This window comes from Paramormyrops kingsleyae, chromosome 8, assembly GCF_048594095.1.
Source record: "Paramormyrops kingsleyae isolate MSU_618 chromosome 8, PKINGS_0.4, whole genome shotgun sequence".
Lineage (NCBI taxonomy): Eukaryota > Metazoa > Chordata > Actinopteri > Osteoglossiformes > Mormyridae > Paramormyrops > Paramormyrops kingsleyae.
This window is the reverse complement of record NC_132804.1, coordinates 32,229,365-32,251,943: the sequence shown is the minus strand read 5'-3', so window position 1 is coordinate 32,251,943 and position 22,579 is coordinate 32,229,365. Positions and strand designations below refer to the sequence as shown.

The window sequence follows — 22,579 nt, the reverse complement described above, 5'->3', positions numbered from 1 at the left end:
TCTGCATGATTTTATGCATTGCATTACTGCCACATGACTGGATGGTTAGATAATTGCATGAATAAGCCGGTACAGTGGTGTTTTGTGGGCAAGGAATTGTTATACTCTAAGTCTCAAACTGAAATTACCTGGGGGTCACTGGCTATGTGATGTTCCCCCAAGGGGACCACATGAGAAATCACTCACATACACAGACACAGACACACACACACACAAACAATTTTAGTTTATTGCTTACTACCAGAAACCTAGACAGTGCTGCTGAGTAAGATGAGTAACATGTGCATTGAGGGAGTTGAGAGTGGATGCTCTGAGAATGGCCTGGACATGGCTTACAGACAGCCTGGATCTGCATTTTGATTTACCGAAGCAAAAAAAGTTTCTCGTATTAACTGCTTGAACTGTTTAGACAACTCTAGCAAGGAAGAGCGTAACTCTCAGAAATCGTGTCTGGGTTTCCGTTGGCATCTCTAAACTGCGCTTTGAGGTCAGTGCTGCACTCTAAGTCTACAACCTCCATCTGAAGTGTACACTACCACTGACAACGTGTAGTGTTCTTACAAGTGGAGGTGACACTAAAAGCTTCAGTTTACATTACTGACAAACTAGTAGCAAGTCAGACAGACAAACCATGCCATTTTCCTCCATTCCAAGGTTTCAGCATCGTGCATTGAGCTAAAAGTGAATTTACCAGGCATTCGCTATAAAAGAGTGAGGATTTTACCATGAAACGGGTAACAATTTAGTCCCTAGTACAAAGTAAGGATTGATATGAGGGCCAGATTAAACAGTAAAATGAAAACATGTTGTGGGCCGTATGAAGACCGTGTCTTGCCAGCTAGTAGTTTGAGACCCCTGATCCAAGTGAAAACGTTAATTGTAAAGACTGTTTTTAATTGTAGCTAATCCCATGTATATCCTGTAAATATAATAACACATATTATGTTTGGTATTTTTATTGTGCAAAAGGAACATGTTGATGGAGTTCTGCAGTTAAGTTTTGTCTTTTAAGGGTTTTATCTGTTATAACCGTGTGTTGTTTGCCATGGGGTTGTATACATCCTAACTATCCAAAATCCTAAATAAACTCTCCTAAGTTTAGGATAACAGCTCAGTTATTGTTCCTAATCTAACTTAATACAGGAAATGTGTATTACACAAGCTTCCTAACTTCCCAAAATCATAAATTGTTTAGGATAACTGCAGTGCTCTGATTATGACACAAAGATAAAAAATGGTGTATATTGTGAAGACGTTTTACTACAGTAGTACAGTAGTGTTATGTTTTATTTAGAGTCCGCCCACTGAGTTTCATGGTGATGCAATTAAATTTTTGGGTTGACAGGAGCTGTTATTTAGGGGCCTATTTATGGGTTTGAAATGTAATGGAGAGCAAAAGGTAATGTAAAGCTATGTAGTATACTCATTAAAATGAAAGGCAAATTCATACGTAAATATGTAAATGGAAACTAATGCCCCAGTCGTCCGATCCTCCCGTGTGCCACGCCCCCTCATCTACCCCGTATGGAATCCCCATGTTTACCAGCTGTTTCTTGTTGCTGTCATTAGTTCAATGTATTTAAGTCCACGTTAAGTTTGTTTCCCCAGTCCGGTCATTGAAGTCTGACGTCTGTTTGATGTTCATGTTCTGTCTCACATTTAATAAATCCTCATTTATCCGATTCCTCGGCTCTGGCTGCTACTTCCCCGCTCCGTGCTCGAGTGCAGTCGTGACACTAAATGTCCACAAGTGCCATTTTTTCTACATTAAAAATATAATACAAGACAACAGATTTGGAAAGGGAGTAAATGGATGGATGGATGGATAAATATATCTGCTCAATATATGCATATATTGGATTTTTCCCTACACTGTGTTAAGAAATAGGTGATTATATCACCCAATTTGTGTCATAGTTGAAGTTGTTTGAGAGGAAACAAATGTGAGAGAGTTTAGTTTTGGAGGGTGAGTTAAGTGTCCACAGCCATTTTGGTTGGAAATCAAAACAAAGCTCATTTACATCCTCTGTAAGCCAACTAATTTTCTCTATGCCATTGGAGACCTGAGAGAGCATTTTTTTCTGACTAAATAAGAGGGTTACACAATTGTAAAATCAACTCAAAGCAAGTAAAGTGTCTAAATAAAGGAACAGGAAGGCAGGGAAGACGACAAGGCAGGAATAATATGTACATCTGTATTATGTTTATCGAATTTAACCAACGTATGCTCATCTCATTGTCTATTGTGGTCAAAGTGCACTGCACTAAGGAGTGTGTGGATTGATACTAAAATATTGAGTCTTTTGATATCAGATTCATTCTGAGAATCCATTTTAATATTAAGATATTGATTTAATAGCCTGGTAATTGTTTATATTATTATATGAACTATTACCAGGCAGAACTATTAACAGGGGGGAAGATAGTCACTGGGCCCTGACACTAGTGATTAGGGAAATATAATGATTGATCTGCCAGTCATATAAGAACAACCTACACCCAACAAATGCACAGCCAGGTTGATTGAGTTAGTGGGGCACCCCACATGCTGCTGTTTTGGTAATATGGAAGAGATAAGCACACCCTCAGAGGAAGGTGATGAAAGATATTGTGGCTCAGCAGCCACAATATCTTTTTAGAAAGGAGATTGTGGATAGACAAGGTAAAAAGATGTTGGTGGTGTGGTGATACTTTTTTCAGTTAAAAATCCGACATGCAACAGACTGGTGCTGCTTACTGTAAACTCTACTGAAACTAAACTGGGAATGCTGTGAACTTACTTCACTGCCTGAAGAACTGCCATCCAATACATACATAATGCAACCACTGACAGTTACAAACACCAGCAACTGGGGTTTCCACTTTCAATCAAAAGAAATACAGGACAAATCACATCCCGTATTGTCAAGATTGTCTTGTTCAATTCAATCCGTTGTCTCCCCAATTGGCCAGCAGGTGTCACTGGCCATTCCATTTTCCTGATGGTTGATAGCAACTCCAACCCAAACAACTCATCTGACATGAGCTAGAGGCTAGCCTCACCTTGTTGGACATTTTGTGTTCTTCTGCCCTGGTTTTTGTTGTGCTTATCTTGATAAACGTTTTCTTGTATCTCTGTTTGGACCGTTGTTTTGTACCTTAGTTATCCCTGATTGTTGTATCTAGTCTTGTAGAATATTCTGTTCCCACATTCTGTTTGTTCTGATGAGTTACCTGCATTTTCTAGATCCTGTTAATGGTTCCTTGTGTTCAGTTCCTGTCAGTTCAGTCTTTGTTCTACCTGCCTGCCTTCATGGTCCCTTTTGTTTCTGCTTTATCTTGCATTCTGTTTATATTAATATCCTGGTGTTTGTAAACCGGTCAGTGGATCATGCCCTGGCACCAAAAAATGGTACCGTTTTCTTTTCACTATGGAACTGGTGACGACTCTACCAGGAATGTCAAAACCGTTCCCTCGAATGAGTGTTGGTGTTTTCTAGCGTTAAGCTTTACAATAAAAAAGACGTGTTTTTTTTCATATATTCATTAGAATTATATGTCATTTTGCAGTCTAATTGATTTGTTGTTTTTTTTTGCTGTTTAAGGGCACTTCTAGAATTTTAAGCAGAAAAGTAAGTGAAATTTAGCCTCCAAATTGGGCCACTGTGATGATAAATGGTGAATGGCTGGGCTGGTTGGAAAGGTTTAGAAACCCTGTGTTGATGTCCATGTCTTAAAATGTCATCTGTATTTTGTACATTGGTGGTAGTGCAGCGGTTATCACTGCTGCCTCAAGCCTGCTGGTCCAGGATTTGAGTGTCCGCCAGGGTTCTATGTGTGTGAAGTTAGCGCGTTCTTGTCATGGGGTTTCCTCCAGGTACTTTAGCTTCCCTCTGCAATCCAAAAACATGCTGAGCTTAATTGGAGTTACCATAATGCCGCTAGGTGTGCATGTGTCAGTGAATGGTGTGTGAGTATGCCCCACGAAGGTTTGGCACCCCATCCTGGGTTGTAACTTGTACCCACATCTAGGTATAAATATTTGTATTTTGTTTCTCATTTGCATTACCAATATTTTCAACATTTTTCACTCCAGCTTGGTTAACACATTAAATGAAGTTGTCCTTGATTAGTTTCATATAATCACAACCTACTTCTGAACCTTTGTGTGGTGTTATGTGTGTTCATCATCCTTTTCTGTTATGTTTAACAGCCTATTTTCTGACCCATTCGTGTTCACCGATTCTGAATTTGTATTCCTGTTTTCTGATTAGTTACTTTTATCAAAAAGTAAGTAAAAAGATTTTGATTTAAAGTCAATTTGTCCGTTTGGTATTGACCCATGTTTCCTGGATTTTGGGCTACAATTGTGGATTACTGTATATCATTGAACACGCCTAGCTCTGCACCTGGATTGAGTGTCCTCATCATTGCTTAGACATTGAAGTCTTTGCCCTTTTGTAATAAAGGAGCTCAGACAATAGTCTGGGAGCCATTAATTATGTCAAAATAAAATGTACATTATCTATTTCTAAAGCCAATCAGAGAAAATGACATTAAGGCACACAGAAATAGGTGCAATGTTACATTAAGTCTGGTAATATTAATGGTAACCATTATTTCAACAAAAGCAAAACCTACAGATAACACTGATTACATTTTAAATCACATATTAGAAAGTATTGAAGAGGCTATTTCAAGGTATCACTCTGGAAAACTGCCCTGTTGAAATCCCTAACTGTATTATATCTAAACATTTTGTAATGAACATGTCAACAAGAACAAATTCATTTGTTTAGCTTTTTTGTGCTGTCTTGTTAATGCAAAGGTCACTGTGTCATTAATATGACTAGACTATATAGTTTGGTTTTGATTTAAATTGACACATAAATCTATAATAGAATAGACTGTGCAACAGAATCTTCCAACTTTAATATAATATCTATACACTATAAAAAATGTTTTACTAAAGTTTTCTCTGATGAAGCAGGCTTCAGTAGTGTATAGGTTAAAGATGGATTAAATGGTTACACTAGATTGAACAGAGAAATATCTTTTAATTTCATTCTGATAACATTTCAGCCAAAATTGCACATGACATCTAGAAACACCTTTGGTACCCATGAGAGGGCCAGAGAAATATTCCAAATTAAATCATTTGGCACTAATTAAATCTATAGATAGTCCATTATCTTACATAAATATTTCTATGCATGTTTCTATTACTATCTATGTTTACATGTTCAACCAAGTACTAATAGGCTTACTTGAGAACTAATTAAATCATTTACAATACATTATTATTATTTCAGAGGGAAAAAAAATGAACCGCCCAATCAACTGTGCAACTTGGCATTATATTATGTGTCTGACAACTGAATGATATTTGTAGACACATCCATGGATAGACGTTTTCGAAGTAAACATTATTAATCCATCTCTACTGAAAACCACACGTCAAATGCTAAAACATGCTGGTTAGATAGCAGCATCCCATTAGGTCCTTCCCAAAATAAATCAGATGTGTATAATCCCAGTAGTATCAGACAGAAAAAATTAGAAAGTCACACAGATTTATTCTAATAGAGGAAGATGACCGGCAATAATAATTAACTTGTCCTGTTCCTTTAATGAGCAAGAAGAAAAGGGAACTGATTCTTTTGATTTTCTGATCATTGTCATCTTACTTGGGCCACAATTAATTATTACTTTCCATTCTACATTTATTACACTTATTTGCATCTGTCATTTTATCGCACATCTGCGAAATCCTTGAAAAACCCTACAGAAGTGTTTATGTTTAATTTTTGTAGTAATTTATAAGTTTTCATGTTTTTAAGTGTAAAATTGCTAAGAAAAATTTAGTTAATGAAGATTCTACTGTGTTTTTGGAGAAAGTTCAAGACATACTGTCACGCCCACAGGGGCAGGGCAGCACAGCAGCAAGCAATTGCCGCTTAATCGCCACGCTACTTAAAGCAGAGGTAACTTCAAGGAAATTGCGAAGTATTGTTGTCATGATTCTGACACATACTGAGTGTTTCTTTGTCTATTGTCTCCCCCGCTTACCCTGCCTGCCAGGTTCTGCCCTGCTGTCTCGCCTGCCCTGCTTGCCTCGCCGACCCTGCCTCCCTGCCTATTTCTGCCTGCCCTGCTTGCCTTCCCTGTCCTGCCTCCCCAGTCTGCCTTCATTGTTCCTCCCGTCCCTTTGTCTCGTCATTGATTATAGGACTGACCTCCCCGGCTTTGGACCCACGGTGACCGACTTCCCTTTTGGATGAACCCTTTGGCTTTTGGTGTACCCGGCTCCCTTAATAAACCCGTGTTCTCCTGCGTTATGGGGTCTGCCTCTTCCCTTATAGCGAAGCATCACAGAATACTTAGCCTCTTTAACATGGACCCCGTGGAGAACCAGCGGCTGCAGCAGCAAGTTGACCAGCTGATTTCTCTCAGCTCATGGAGGGACGAGCTGCTCAGGTTGGCTTGCCTGCTTCCCCACCCAGAGCGTCCGCTCCAGTTCCAGTCCCCATGTCGGAGAGGTATGACGGCAACCCGGATCACTGCCAGGTTTTCCTCATGCAGTGTGGATTATTTATCAAAGAACATCTGGAGTGCTTTTCAGAGGAAACTGCCTGGGTTCATTTCGTTATCTCGCTCCTCACTGGACACGCATGAGATTGGGCTACAGCGCTCTGGATGGACGACAGCCCGCTCCTGGATTCAGCGCGCAACTTCCAGCAGGCTTTTAAAGGGATATTTGATTATCCCAGCATCGGACGCAACCTTAGGGAGAGACTGTTCGATCTGAAGCAAGGGACCCGGACCGTCGCTGAATTCGCCCTGGAGTTCCGAACCATCGCAGCGGGGCTCCACTGGCCGGAGGACGTCTTGCGAATTATCTACTGTCATCCCGAGATACAGGATGAGCTGACATCCCTTGGCTCTACACTGTCCTTTGAAGACTTCATTGGACTCTGTCACAATCGATAACAGTATCGGGGAGCGCCGTTGCCGACATCCCCGCCAGAGAACCGCTCCGGTCCAGCCAGGTGTCCCAGAGGAGCATGCTGAACCGATGCAGCTGGGACGCACCCTGCTCTCCTCCACCAAGCGTTGCAGGCGCACCACCCAAGGGGTCTGCCTGTATTGTGGAGAGGCCGGACACGTTCTTTGCTCCTGCCCCGTCTGGCCACCATACCCTGAAGCTTCACTGGCACAAGTAACCGTCCCCGGTAGTCACCTGCGCCAGACAGGGGCAGCACAAGAGTGCATTGATTGATTCAGGGGCAGCTGAGAACTTCATGGACCTCACGCTGGCACACAAGCTTCAGATCCCTCTACAGGCACTCTCCCACACTGCTCCAGTCTTGGGCGTCAGTGGAGAACCCCTCCAAGGAGGGCAGGTGAGCCATCATATTGGTCCGGTCATGCGTCAAGTGGGAGTGTTTCAAGTCGAGACCGTCGACTTCCTGGTCCTTCCCAAAACAAAGGATCCCGTGATCCTCGGTCATCCGTGGCTAAGGGATCACAACCCTCTGATTGACTGGAAAGTGGGTGAGCTTGCTGCCTGGTCTCCCCGTTGTCTTTGTCAATGTATAGCCTTGCCTTGCTGTGCCTCCTCAGTCGAGAGCCCTGAACCAGAATATTCAGACTACAAGGATGTCTTCAGTAAGGTGCTTTCCTTCCAGCTGCCTCCTCAACGAGAATGTGACTGCACCATCGACCTCCTCGAGGCGGCACCACTTCCTGTATCCCCAAGTGGAGGAATGGTACCGCGGGGCCAAAGGGGTTTGGCAACGCACCCAGGGAGCCCTTTCCGACCAAGCCACTAGGCAGAAAGCTCAGGCCGACAAACGGAAGTGACCAACACTGCCTTATCGTGTTGGTCTGGCTGTCCACATGCAACCTAAAACTCCCGTCCTGTCGTAAGTTGTCGGCTCGGTTCATCGGACCCTTCAAGATCGTGCGAAGGGTTGGTCCCAACACCTTCCGGCTATTACTCCCCAGTATGAACCGCATCTGCCCTACTTTCCACTCCTCTCTCCTTAAGCCTGTACGTTACTGCCCAGCTCAGCCACCGATGGATGTGCCGGTTCCGCTGCCCCCCTGCTGTACAAGACGGCTCACAGATCTACCAGGTCCAGGCTCTCCTAGACTCCCGCCGGTGGGCCGGGACCCTGCGTATATATTTGGTGGACTGGGAGGGCTTCGGCCCCGAGGAGCGGTCTTGGGTGCCGAGATCGGATATCCTGGCAGATCTATCGAACACACCTGTCTAAGCTGGCCCTGAGACCCCGGGGTCGCCGCGGCGCCCTTTGCCTCCTGGAGGCGGACGTCGGGGGGTACTGTCATGCCCACAGGGGCAGGGCAGCTCAGCAGCAAGCAATTACCGCTTAATTGCCACGCTACTTAAAGCGGAGGCAACTTCTAGGAAATTGCGAAGTATTGTTGCCATGATTCTGACACATACTGAGCGTTACTTTGTGTATTGTCTCCTCTATTTGCCCTGCCTGCCAAGTTCTGCCCTGCTGTCTTGCCTGCCCTATTTGTCTCACCGACCCTGCCTCCCTGCCTATTCCTGCCTGCCCTGCTTGCCTTCCCTGTCCTGCCTCCCCGGTCTGCCTTCGTCGTTCCTCCTGTCCCTTCATCTCCTTATCTCGTCACTGATTTGTAGGACTGACCTCCCTGGCTTTGGACCCACGGCGACCGACTCGACTTCCCTTTTGGATGAACCCTTTGGCTTTTGGTGTACCCGGCTCCCTTAATAAACCCGTGATCTCCTGCATTATGGGTTCTGCCTCTTCCCTTATCGCGAATCATCACACATACAAAATAAATCAGTTAAAAAAATCCCTTAAATAACGTGACTTTCTTATGGAAACGTTCCTTTTTATGTACATATGTACTGTACCTTTACAAGATGCGAATCTCATTCGCAAAGTTTATTCCCTTTGGAACGCTAATGGTTACATAAATATTAGAAAATAGTTAATTCACTATTTTGTAATATTAAGTACACGTTAATGTAAATTCATTGCACAAAAATGATAAATTTCTTGAAAGGTGCTAATGTTTACATACATAGAAAATGCGTCCTGTGTTTCCCTCTCGAGATGCATTTTCTATAAACACCAAAATGCTTCATCTACTCATTTTACCTTATTGTGAATGCAAAAGAAAACGGCAGCCATTGCCGTGTTCTATGAATTAGTAGGGGTAACATTAGTATACTGTACTGTGAATGTGATAGTGTGACAAATATCCGTTGATACTGTACTCTATTTCTACATCAAACATTTTTTTTTCAAAGGTAATGTATTAAGCTAACTTTTAAATGAAAAATACAGTGTCTTGGGAGCATGACTAGGGTCATAGGGTTTAAACTATAGAAATAAGCACATATTACCATTTTTTGTGACTCTACCAAACATTCGCGGATCCTCCTCAATCGCGACGGGTTCTGGAACCCAACTTTGCGAATGTCCGAGTTCTGACTGTATATTTGCTACTCTGTCAAGCATTACCAATATTACACAGGATAAAATTACAAATAAAAGGGACATTAGTTGACATCACCCAGACATAATGACAAAGTACCGATTGATCCTGATTTATTCACAGGTCTAGAGAAGATTTTTGTCAACTTACTGTATGTTGACAAAAAACATTTTTGATGCTGGATGTGCTACATTTGAGTGCTGAGAAGAGGGGTTTTACAGCTGTGATTTCATATAAGGGTACAGGCATACTGCAAAACAGGCAGAAGCGGAAGCAGAAGAAATGACATTCAAGCTGTCATCCACACCTCCCAAAAGCATCTGTTATTCCAGGGGGTGCTATCTTACAATTTAGGGAGATTTTTTTTTACATCTTTGATACTCAGAATAATCTCTACAGCTACCCCAGCTATTTTATTGTTTTCCTACCTACATGTGGTTAAACAGTTTTAACCAATTTTAACACCAAAAAATATAAAGGAAAAACTGGAAAGGACACAGTGTTAGTAGTTTGTTTGTTTGTTTAGGAAACATTATTTCTCTGCCAGTAAGACCAAACCCAGATAGTATTGGAAGAATTTATGCACTTGATGGTCTAATAATAATTTTAAAAACATATGAAGTGACACAGCTGGTTTAATCACAGTTTTTGACCCTCATCCTACTGACACATTTTAATAATAACTTGATTAATTGTGCAGATGTATATTTAACTGACACAATTTCCAAAATGATCACAAAGTACAATAAACAGGCTTCCACTTAATTAAATATTTTGGTATTTTTCTGAGCCAGATTCCCTTTCACAAAAGAAATAGAAGCTTCCTATACCTTTGTCTTCCTTATTGTCCCCGCCAGACATTGCACTGTCATTGTCACAATTCAGCCTTCTGAACTAAAATATCCAGCTCGCGTCCCAAAGCTTCAAAGGTATTAGAAGTGGACCACTCTTGGCATACAATTGGATAAAACAGGTCAGGTGAAATGTAGAACAGTGTGTCATTGGTGCAAATTAGGTCAAAATGACCTTTAAAATTATCACACTTTCCCTTCTCTTGAAAACAGTTTGTACTGAAATTTCACTTTTGAAAATAGATGTTGGCTTGAGCTCCTGGTGGAGTTAAATCACACATTATTGCAATATAAGATTGTCAGGACACCAGCAATGTAAATTTTGTGGAAGTTAGATCCTTGTCCTGAAGGTCGCTGGTTTGAACCCTGTGGCCAGCAGAGTAACCATAACACCTTTTGGGTCATTGAGCAAAGCCCTTAATCTCACAAACTGCTCCAGGAGTGCCAGAAAAATGACTGCCCCTGCACTCTGACCACAAGCTTTGCTCTCTTCATCTGTATATCTGTTTCTGTGCCTCATAAGTGAACAAAATGAAAAAAATGTGAAGACTAAAGCAGACGTATTTGTTTGTAGAAAATGGCAGATGAAGTATCAGCATTATCGGTATGCGGGTTTTAAGGTTCAACACAAAGGAATAAAAGCAGAAAAAGCGATGAAGAAGATTGGAGACACAGGCGAGGAAACCACTTTAATGTCTGTAAGTGTAGTAGGGGAAAGAGCTACATCATCACTGAGAAGCAAGTGAAAGACAGATGGTTTGGAGGACACTGAGGTCTGCTCAGCAGTCGTTATGAAGTCAATTTCATTCAAGCCAAATACAGTCATGTTTTGAGGTCAAGTAAAATTTCTTAAGCAACATTTATAAATACAATGCAGTTATCAGGAATTACACCCCTCCTCCTCTTAAATTGGAGCAGGTTTTCTCCAATTGTTGTTAATGTGAGTTCTGTTGTTTGATCTGAAGTCATTTTCAATTTAAATGAATGCGAACTCTGATCGGGATGTGTTGCTAGGATGTGGAGAGAGGCTGTACAGCTTATTCCCTTTGATGTGCCTTCATCTTGCAGGTTATTATAATTTAATTATTCACTATACGCTTTCATCCAAGGAAACCTGTACACCTCAGGAGTGTTCCTCATTCCTACAGTTTCTATACTGTATCCTTAGGCAAATCAGGTCCTCACACAATTTCACAATAATATGTCCCCACCAGGGATTCCCATTTTCACCATTCAGGTATCTCATCGTGTTTTCAAGCTATATCCATTGCTAGAACATCATTAATGGCCCTACTGTAGGTTAATTTATGACACTCATTGCGTTTACTGGTGTGAAGACTGAGCTGTAACAAGCAAGGAGAAAATGCAGTCCCAGGATACAACTATGACTAACATCTATGGACCTCTGGGACATTATAGTCTGTTTTAGTGGTTCTTAATAATTTATTCTTAAAAAAAAAAATCCTCCCTGCTCTGAGGCGCTTTTGCATAAATGCATAGCCATAGACTTCTGCGCAAGAGAACAACAAACAGAATAATCCCGCGTAATGACATTAGGCAAATAAAATCAAAGGAGTTACAGAGTCTCACATTCATCAATGCAGTTTTTCTTCTAATGGATTCGGGAAAATAACTGAGTGTCAACACATTATTGATGTGTTGTTTATGCAAAGTAGAAATTTATACAGCTTCAACTATGGGTCAGAGATGGTAGTAAATCAAGCCCCCTTTGCTGGCAATCAGACAATGATCATATGTACCCTTTAGGGGAAGTTAAGTCCTCACTGATAGGATGATCTGTTGTTTGTCCACCAGCCAATACAATGAAAAGGCTAAATTCAGAATCTCATTTGCTCATGTTTCCATTATTATGGAGCCATGTTTGCGATCATGGCAGGGGTTCCACACGCAGTGATCTTCAGAAGCCCGTAAAGTCCCAAAGAATGATTTTTCTTGTGCACATAATATAATCAGGGTACTGAGCACACTTTTGTGAACATGGTGTGGGGAACACAGCTCATACGATTCAGTCTTTGAATGTCTTACACAGACATTCTTGTTACACCCTGGTAAAGATATCCTCATATTCAATATTCAGTTTTCTGGTTGTAGTATCTTTTAACAAAAGCAAACCAGACAATTTTTAATAATAGATTCTTGATGTTCAGAACACAGACAAAGATGAACCCCAATCATTTTTGCAATTCAGGCCCTCTGCAATTTGAGTTTCATCTTGTTAATAGCTATGAAAGGCTATTTCAGCTCTAACGAGATGTTGGCTCAGCAATTAAAGTTTCCAGAGTTTTTTTACAGGCAAAATTAATTTTTGAATGTTGCCGTGTGCACTTCACATTCACTTACAGTCAGGCGACCTGAGTGTCCCTTCATAGTGTAATAATTGTTATAATAACTCTAAAACAACATGTCTAGTAAAGCTTTTAACAGTTCACTGTGGGGGACAATGCCCAACACTTGGATTTTCCAGATTATGTATTGTCATATATCATTATTACTAAATGCAATCTGTACATTCAGTGTCCATTGGAATAAGGAAATGGACTAATAACTTAAAAACAAAATAAGACATGAATTATATTGTGCTTTAAGCAGTTCATTATAGGACAGTGTACAGCATTAAATGGTCATTTATGGTCATTGCACAGTGAAAATAATAACAGTATTTCTTCAGGAAAATGGTTGGTGACCATTGCGTTAAAGTTTGGATAATTTCTTGTGTGCACAAGATAAATACTTTGTGGGCTCTGTAGTGATCACACGTGAAAGAGTATTAAACAACCTGTGCGTGGAGTAGGAGATTTACAGCCAGTGTCTTTGGGTATTTTGGAGTAGGTGGATTAATAAAGTTAAAACAGATCACGTGGGGATTTTCTTGCAGGGCTCGTAAAATTCATGCACACATCAAGAGGCCGAGGATAATTCAAAAAGCTTTTACACGTTTCTTATACTTTCAAAGACCTAATATGCCAGATTAATAACCATCAAATGCTTGTAAATATAACTAAAAAAAATATATAGTAGGGACTAAGAATATTAGTCACTATTATCCAATCAGGATGATAGATATGAATGATGTGTCTTAGGATTGGTTGGTTTCGTACTCAGGAAAAAATCTGCATTAAGATAAAGGGCATAAGGGGACCATGGACCAACACACAGGGAAGTCAAGGCTTCCAGCGAGAAGACAGATCATGGCTCCTGCTGCAGCTGAGCTGTGAAATATGCACCTATACCCCTCTGTCCCTGTCTAATTGGCACAAGAAACCACTCTATTACAGGGAAAATATTTCCATTATTTCTTATGGGAAATTATAATTCATTCCAGATCCATCCAAGAAACTCCAATTCATCTACCCAAAATATCTCTAACACTGAAAAATATCTATTTCAGCATGGTAAAGAACACTTTGTACACAAATGTCCTAAATACCAAACACTAAAGGGGGTAATAACCATGGATTTCTTTTGTCTCTGTGCAGTTATTTTTTCCAGTGCCATACATTACATTTTGTCATTACATTTCTCTTATTGGGACCCAACACCTTATATTGGTATTATATATGACTCGTTTAGCCAGGAACTGAAACCGTGAGAACTGATATACAGTGGTAGGGCCTTATATGATCAAAAATGTGTGCCATAACGATGATGAAGACACAGCCCATAGTCTGAAAGCAGCAATGAGTAGAGATGTATGCATTAGCAACACACAAAGGTACTGGAATGGCTTTTCCTCTGATGGCTCAATTCTGTCTCATACAGTACTAGAGTATCTGTTAGCAAGTTAATGAGGTCTCAGGAGTTTTTGCTATGTAGGAGTCATTAAAATTGCATCCCAGCCGACACAAAGAGGCACTGCTAAGTTTCACATGACATGACGTCGTGCTCCAAATAAATAGTAAATAGTCTGTTTTCCCTAAATATTCTGAGCACAGGCAGCACAGCATCAGGATCCTCTCTGTTTCTCCCCAAACCTACATCCCTCAGCATTGTTCTCATTTCAATATATTTGCATGTCATATGCAGATTATTAATGAAAATAAGGCAAATGCACCAATTTGACACTGTTCTGTATACATTTTCGTGTTCTTGATGACATCGTGTCAACCACTGTGCCTAAATCAACCTGGATAGCACCCTGTACAGTGAAAATCACAATGAGCATACAGTAGCTAGGAAGGGAAATCAAGCAAGGTGTACTTTACAAAGGCCAGCCAATCAAATAATAATATGGCTGAATCAGCACCCCAGTGAGTAATAGGTTTACCTGAACAAAAAAGTCTACACACATTCACTGGGTCATGAGTCAGACTTGAGTGGGAGGTATAACAACTGAGACCAAAACTGTAGAGCAGACTCCATACCAGCAGGACTGCAAGCTATGGAAGTGAGGACTGATTTGTTCACAAGAACTGAAGACAAAAATGAAGGCGTCGGCCCCTTAAGGTAATACAGTAACAGAAAACAGCATTAAACCAAGGATGCTGACGCTTCTCAAAGTTGTGCTTTTGCCTTTGGGGAATCCCTATGAACAGCAGCCAAAGTAGATTACATATTCCATTACTTTTGTTAATGTGAAGCAGCTGACTATCATTAAGCAAAGCTGTGTACAGGACATAAATCACTACCAAAAAAATCCAGCAACACGCTCACAATGGCTCGATAATAATGAGTAATCAATGGTAAATTATTTGATTGTTATTGATATAATGAATGAAATCAGAATGGTTATACAAGTAAAATAATCCAATATGATTTTAGACAAATATTGGTTAAAATAACATCCCATATTACCGTTATTTCTACATTTTTAAATTCTCTTTTTATCAGACTAATTCATAAATGACTATTCACAGTGTAAACAGGTATGCTTAAAAGCTCAAACCACCAAACAGCCATAAAAAAGCACACATGCATCAGGTGCAGTGTGCGCGTGTGCAGGTGCATGGACAACCCCATCTCTACCTTCATCCTTCACTTCATCCTTCCCAGCTGGACATCGGAAAGGCGAACTATGTGAGGTTGCTGTTTATTGCCTATAGCTCCGCCCCCAACACCATAGACCCCCTTGAGGCTGGTTGCCCAGCTCAGAGACCTGGACTGAGCTCCTCCCTCTGTGACTTGGTTCTCCCTGACTGGTAGGCCACAGCCTCACCGCCTGGTACCATCACCGCCTGGTACCATCACTGCCTGGTACAGCAGCTGCAGCATCACCGCCTGGTACCATCACCGCCTCGTACCAGGTGGTGATGGTACCTGGTGGTGATGGTACTAAGTGGTGATGGTACCTGGTATCCCTAAACTGGCAGTTTAGGGATACCAGTTGACCTAACCACAGGCTTTTGGACTGTGTAAGGAAACAAATCTGGATGCTGCAATGAGGCTACAGTGCTAACCAATGATCTGCCATCATGCCTCATGGCTTTTATGTTCATACTCTGACATTCTGATATCTGATATTCAGCATGGAATTTAGACAGTAGTACTTGGCTTTGAGTGCCTGCTGGGATAACAGACAATGATCCCCTTCTTTGACATCAAAGTGTTCAAAAGAAAAACTACTGGGGAAGAGACAGATGGTACACCCAGCTACAGAGGGATCTCAAGATTCAAGGTTTTTGATGGTACTAAGTGGTGATGGTACCTGGTGGTGATGGTACCATCACCACCAGATACCATCACCACCTAGTACCATCATCGCCTGGTACCATCACCGCCTGGTACCATCACCACCAGGTACCATCACCACCAGGTACCATCACCACCTAGTACCATCATCGCCTGGTACCATCACCGCCTGGTACCATCACCACCAGGTACCATCACCACCAGGTACCATCACCGCCTGGTACCATCACCGCCTGGTACCATCACCACCAGGTACCATCACCACCAGGTACCATCACCGCCTGGTACCATCACTGCCTGGTACCATCACCACCAGGTACCATCACCACCTGGTACCATCACAGCCTGGTACCATCACCACCAGGTACCATAACCGCCTGGTACCATCATCACCTGGTACCATCACCACCAGGTACCATCACCACCAGGTACCATAACCGCCTGGTACCATCACCACCAGTTACCATCACCGCCTGGTACCATCACCACCAGGTACCATCAAAAACCTTGAATCTTGAGATCCCTCTGTAGCTGGGTGTACCATCTGTCTCTTCCCCAGTAGTTTTTCTTTTGAACACTTTGATGTCAAAGAAGGGGATCATTGTCTGTTATCCCAGCAGGCACTCAAAGCCAAGTACTACTGTCTAAATTCCATGCTGAATATCAGATATCAGAATGTCAGAGTATGAACATAAAAGCCATGAGGCATGATGGCAGATCATTGGTTAGCACTGTAGCCTCATTGCAGCATCCAGAGTCGTTTCCTCACATAGTCCAAAAGCCTGTGGTTAGGTCAACTGGTATCCCTAAACTGCCAGTTGTGTGATGTGTCATAGAGTGTGTCCTGTGATGGACTGGCATCCCATTCAGCATGCACTCCTGCTTCATACGATGTGCTCCTTGGGAGGGGCTCCAGGCTTACATAAACCCTTTACTGGATAAGCCATTAAAGATCATTGTTTAAAGACGATTAAATTTTTGAGTAAAATCAGCCAGTGTACTGCAAAGAACATACACATCCATGGTCTGTGCTTCTGTGCAGAGAGTCTGTGCTTTCAGCTGTAGGATAGTGCACCTGAGAGAGCCTAACTGGTGGGTCCTTGGAGTTCCACTGTTTTTATGTCTGACATTCCTTTCTCTCCACCCCCTCGAGCAAAACCAGGTGTACACAGTGTCCTACATTGGCCATCCGTTCAATAGCTTAACTGTGTCATTGAATGAATCCATTCAGACAGCTCCTTGTCATTTAAAATTACCCAGTCAGGACCGCTGGGACCGCCAAGTGGTAACATAAGAAACTATTTGTATCTTTGTGGGGACTGTCCACTCATTTCTATGGGAAATACCCTAATCCCAACAATGACAACCTTAAGCCCCACCCAGCCAGTCTCGTCAATCACCTTATTAATACCGTCCCCTTCATAAGCTGTTTATTTATTTTTAAGTAATTAGTTATGTGAAACGTTAATTCACCTAATTTTTTATTCAGATGAATATTTAGCTTAAAATTTTATTTTTAGCTTTTAAAAAAATACCAAGGGTTACGGCCCTGTACCCAGCCCTAACCTTAAGCATTAGTAACCAAACATTTTTGCATTTTTAGGTTTTATCATTGCAGTCACAGATTTTTATAAAATTGAGTTTCCCTTTGTGGAGAAAAAATTCTCCCCACAATGTCAAAATAACAGGTTTTTATTATGTCGTGGGTTGCATTTGGAATCATTCGTAATATAATAAAGGACCAAAGCAAATACAGAAGATTTATATTTTCTATATTCTAGATATCAGCAGATCATTTCTAGGTTACATTAATTGTTTTGTTGAATAGCTTAGTTGTTATCCCCATAATTGTATGGTTCGATATACGTGTCCTTGGGATTTAGTTCCATATTTTGTAATATTTATTTTGATAATAGCATTTGCTAAAATATTGATAAGGGATACTCTCCCTGCTAAATTCAATCCATTTAGGCCCAACCGCAGTACAAGTAGGCTAATTATTCATACACATATAACCTACCGATTTATTCATTCGCTTTGATGAGTCCAAATGAGTCAACACCTCTCCACCCCACTCTGAAGGAGCTGATCAGATAAGCCATGCAGAATCAACTGTGTCAAATGGATCATACAGTCCTTCATCATGCTGCGTCGATATTGTAGATAATACGCCACCATCAGCGGTGTTCACAAGTCCTTTCCACACTCCCCTGTTGTGAATAAACTGCATGACAGGTAGGAGAGAAGATAGCACTGCTATTCTGTTTGCTTCTGTGGCCTCTGGTTGCCATAGAAACCCATCACTCCCACACCCAATCTATTGCCAAAAATAATTGCAAAGACAGCCAGACAAATGTCAGCGGAAAAAAACTATTACGGTGGTATCTGATACTTGTACTGTGGGAATCCACCACTGTGTTGTTTATTTATTTACGTATACTACGAGATATCAGCTCACATAGTTAAACAATTTCTCGTCACCATAGGTTGAATAAACACTGGTAATCATAGGCTGTGTCATCGTTCCTTTATTGAATGCAATTAAATTGAAACTTGATTTGCCATTTGCACAGGTAAGTACACTGGAATTCTTGGACCTTATATTGGATCTTATAGTACAAAAAAAGTTTGTTGTATTTTGTTTTAGTTTTTAATTGCATGTAGCTAAAAATGTTATTGAATACTACAATTTACAATTTACTCTAGTAATCTTTACAAAATATTTCACAATTACGTTTTGATAAGAATTGCTACTTGAGTGATTAAGAATTATATTCAAAATGGCATGCATATGTCGGTGATTGCAAATACTCCTTTGTTGCTCTTGTGTGCACGTCTCGAGCATAGGTGGCACAGGCTACTCATACTTGCCTGGATTTCAATTAACCTTCCAAAGGTACCGTAATTGGGGGGTGGAGGGGGGAGCAGTCTCGCCAGAGCTTTGATGCACCCAACATAGGAAATGAACTGCATTGCAGTAAAAAGAAAAAACCCCGCAAGAGCAGAGAGTGAGAGCCCATTCTCCCTGGCCGTCACATGCTTTCAACAGGAAGAAATACACATGGTCTCTTTTTGGCAGCAACTGAAGGGGAGAAAAAGATGCCAGGGCAGACGTCCAGAGCAATCAAAGAAAGAGTCTTTTTCTCACCTTGTATCTCTCAAGGACATAGCCCACAGGATGGAGTCCTTCACTCACACCAAAATCGATGTCAGTCATGCTGCCCTTCATAATAAGGCATTCAGGTCAGAAAAGAACATTACTCAGAGCTGGCCACTCCTTCACAAAGACTCCTTTTGATAATACGATCCTCTTACTGAATTTGAACTCAGAGAACCTGCAATATTTTATGTGCCTCCATGGATGGCTTGAAAAAACAACATTTACAAATAATTAGCTGAGTAGCTGAGTAGTTGAAACAGAGGCATAAGAAGACCTTGAGTTGTCAAGGTGACTTTTAAATATGAGTAATAATAGACAGTAACACTGAGGCTGAACAGTGAGTTATTTGTAGGATAAAAAGGTAGTCAGTTCAGAAGAGTTATAAAATGGCTCCAGGCTGCCAGCATAAAAAGGACTTGGCTAGTTGCATTAAAACCAAGAAAATATTTAGAATTTGAGCCACTACACTGGCTGTTTTTGCTCACTAACTTAAGTGGTTTTAAAAGCAATAATGCTGGATAACTCCTGATACAAACTCATTCTGGATCAGAAATGGGAGTATTTATCAACCTGAAGAGCCAACCTGAGAGTTCATTTGTCAGCTAGAAATATAGTGGTACCTCAGTTCTTGAACTCATTAGAACTCAAATTTCTTAAAAGTCGAACCAGCCAGTTTGAAGAAAATGACCTAGAACTCGATCTAAATCTCAGAAGTCGAACTGTGAATGCCGACCTAAGATAACTTGTACGCGCGGGGAATTGAGTCACGCGGCACGTCTCTCAGCGGAAACAAAGGGTAACGCCAGTCTCAGCCTCGCATTCGCTGTGATAGCATCGTTTGTTGGTGATAGTGCTTTTTTATTGAAAATATCAGGTAATACACTGTACTTTATATCATTTTGGAAGCCATTGCTCCCCAAAAAGTTATGCGATAAATGTTACAAACTAAACGTTTGCGATTTACGAACAAATTAACGAATACAGAGTAATAATAAAAATAAACAATGGACCGCATGGCATAGTCTAGCGATCGCGCAGTGTCGGGGCAAGGCTTAGGGTTGTCACGATCTGCTGAGCTGGGACTGGGGAAGCAGGGACAGGACTCAAGCGATTGGGAAACACAGGGTTTAATTGAGAACAGGCAGAACAACACAATGACGTTATAATGACCAGATTGGGGAAACAAACTAAAACGTGGGCTAAGTACAGAGGACTAATGATAACAATCGGAAACAGCTGATCACACGGGGATTCCACATAAGGTTAACGAGGGGGCGTGGCACACGGAAGGAGCGGACGATCGGGGCAGGACAGGGGTAGTGTTGGGGTACATTCTTTATCGTTTTGGAAGCCATTAAGAAAAAAATACTCTTCTTGAATCATCCTGTTCATTTTGTGTTTAAATGCTAAAAAAAAACATATTTAGGTGTAATTTTTTGGGGCCGGGAACCAATTAATTGGTTTCCAATTATTTCATATGGGGAAAATTCGATCAGAACTCGAATTTTTTAGGATTCAAACCCGAGTTCTGAACGGAGTAAGTTTGAGTTCTGAGGTACCACTGTACTTATTTATATTAGCTTAGCAGTGATCCAAAATGACTTGCACAGATTTCAGTTTTTTCCCACTTTGCATTATGGTTTGGATCCTTACTGTGGAAGCTTTTTGTCCAGGTTAAATACGCATATTCTCCCTGCCATTCCCATGATTTGCTGCAGGTTTGACCTGCTGGTAGAAGCATTTAGTAGATTGGTGTTTTTGATCATAAATACAAAGGTTCAGGAGTCAAACCATAAGGCAAGCGTAGGCAGCCTCCTGGGGTCCTGAAAACTAGGAACCCCATGAAGACAGAATTTCCAGAAGTTACAATTAAGGATGTAACATAATATGATAATTTAAATTATAGCAGCATGTGTGTTATTTGCATTTTTAGTGACCATTTTCAGGATAGTTGCCCCCCATCCTGGCTGTAATGGAATATTCCTATCCTGACACTTAATGCTACCCAGGTTTCTTTTCACACTGGAGTCCAGTGATAGGCTACCGGTTGTTTCACTGCCAAGAGAACCAGCACAAAGTGACCTAACAGAAGAAGAAAAGGGCACAAAGTTTAACAGACTAACATTACATCTCCCATGCCTTTCATACTTGACACAACTGAACAAATGTTTGCAAAAATTCAAAGACTAGCCTTAGTTTCAGGGGCAGGCTACACTAAGCTACAGCCTACAGCCCAGGCAAAAGAGGGAACGGTTAAACTTTTTCAATTTGACCGATCGATCCACCGGGGCTATGCCCCCCTCCCCGTGATAGGTGAATTTCACAGACGCCACTCTCCCCCCACCCTGATTGGTAAATTTTACCACTGGCATCCAGCCAGATTAGCATATTATTGATGTTCCATCATTTTTAATTCCCTCACTTATGCCCCCCCCCCTCCATGTTACCCTAGGGCCCCCAGAGAAGTTAGTCCACCCCTGTGACGGTTATAAAACTCTGTTAGTATTGATACAATGATACCAAATTTGCAGTTAACTTGAATTAATTCTAAGGCCAAGTATCAATATATAATATCAATATAGAAAAAGGATGCCCCTTGCCTGCAATGAGATTGCTGCAGATTGCCTAGTAATATTGTCTATAATATAATCTTGTGAGCTTTTGAAAAATTAGATTTCATTTTCAGAAAGCAGTTGTGTAGTTTAATTTAAATTGGACTGCATCACTTTACATTTGGAGGTGCATCTTGTCTTTTCTGTTACTGCTTTTGTATTGGTACTGTTTCATCATTAAGTTCATCATTTACAACAGAACATACAATGAGGGAAATAATTATTTGACCCCCCAATGAATTCCCAAGTTCACCCATTTATAAAGAAATGAGAAGTCTATAATTTCAATGGTATGTTTATTTCAGCATCAGAAGATAGATTTTCAACAAAACAAACAACAAAAAATCATTATGTAACAGGTACAAATCAATTTGTCGTTTTTCTAAGGAAATAAGTATTTGTTCCCCTACAAGTCAACAAGAAATTGCCACATTAACACAAGTAGTACTTAAGTTTTAACAGATACCAAGCCAGCATTCACATTTAATGGCATTACTTTGTTTAAAGAGTATTCTTTGGTCACTAACCTTTCTAGATGTTCGATCTTATCACCATGGAAAACACCAGAGAGCTGTCTAAGGATGTCAGAGACAAGATTGTTGACCTTGACAAAGGTGGAATGGGCTACGTGACCATCAGCAAGCAGCTTGGTGAGAAAGTGACAACTGTTGGTGGAATTATTTGCAAATGGAAGAAACAGAATAACTGTCAATCACCCTGGATCTTGGGCCCCAAGGAAGATTCCGTCTTGTGTGGCATCAATGATCTTAAGAACAGTGAGGGCTAACCCCAGAACTACACGAGAGGAGCTCGTCAATGATCTCAAAGCAGCA

The 22,579-nt window shown here is 41.1% G+C and overlaps 1 protein-coding gene across 2 annotated transcripts in view; it reads right to left on the bottom strand.

Annotated features, from left to right (window-relative positions):
- Positions 1 to 22,579, bottom strand: part of slc12a5a (solute carrier family 12 member 5a) — a 187,595-nt gene that overhangs the window by 149,576 nt on the left and 15,440 nt on the right. The gene's annotated exons all lie outside the window — the stretch shown is intronic.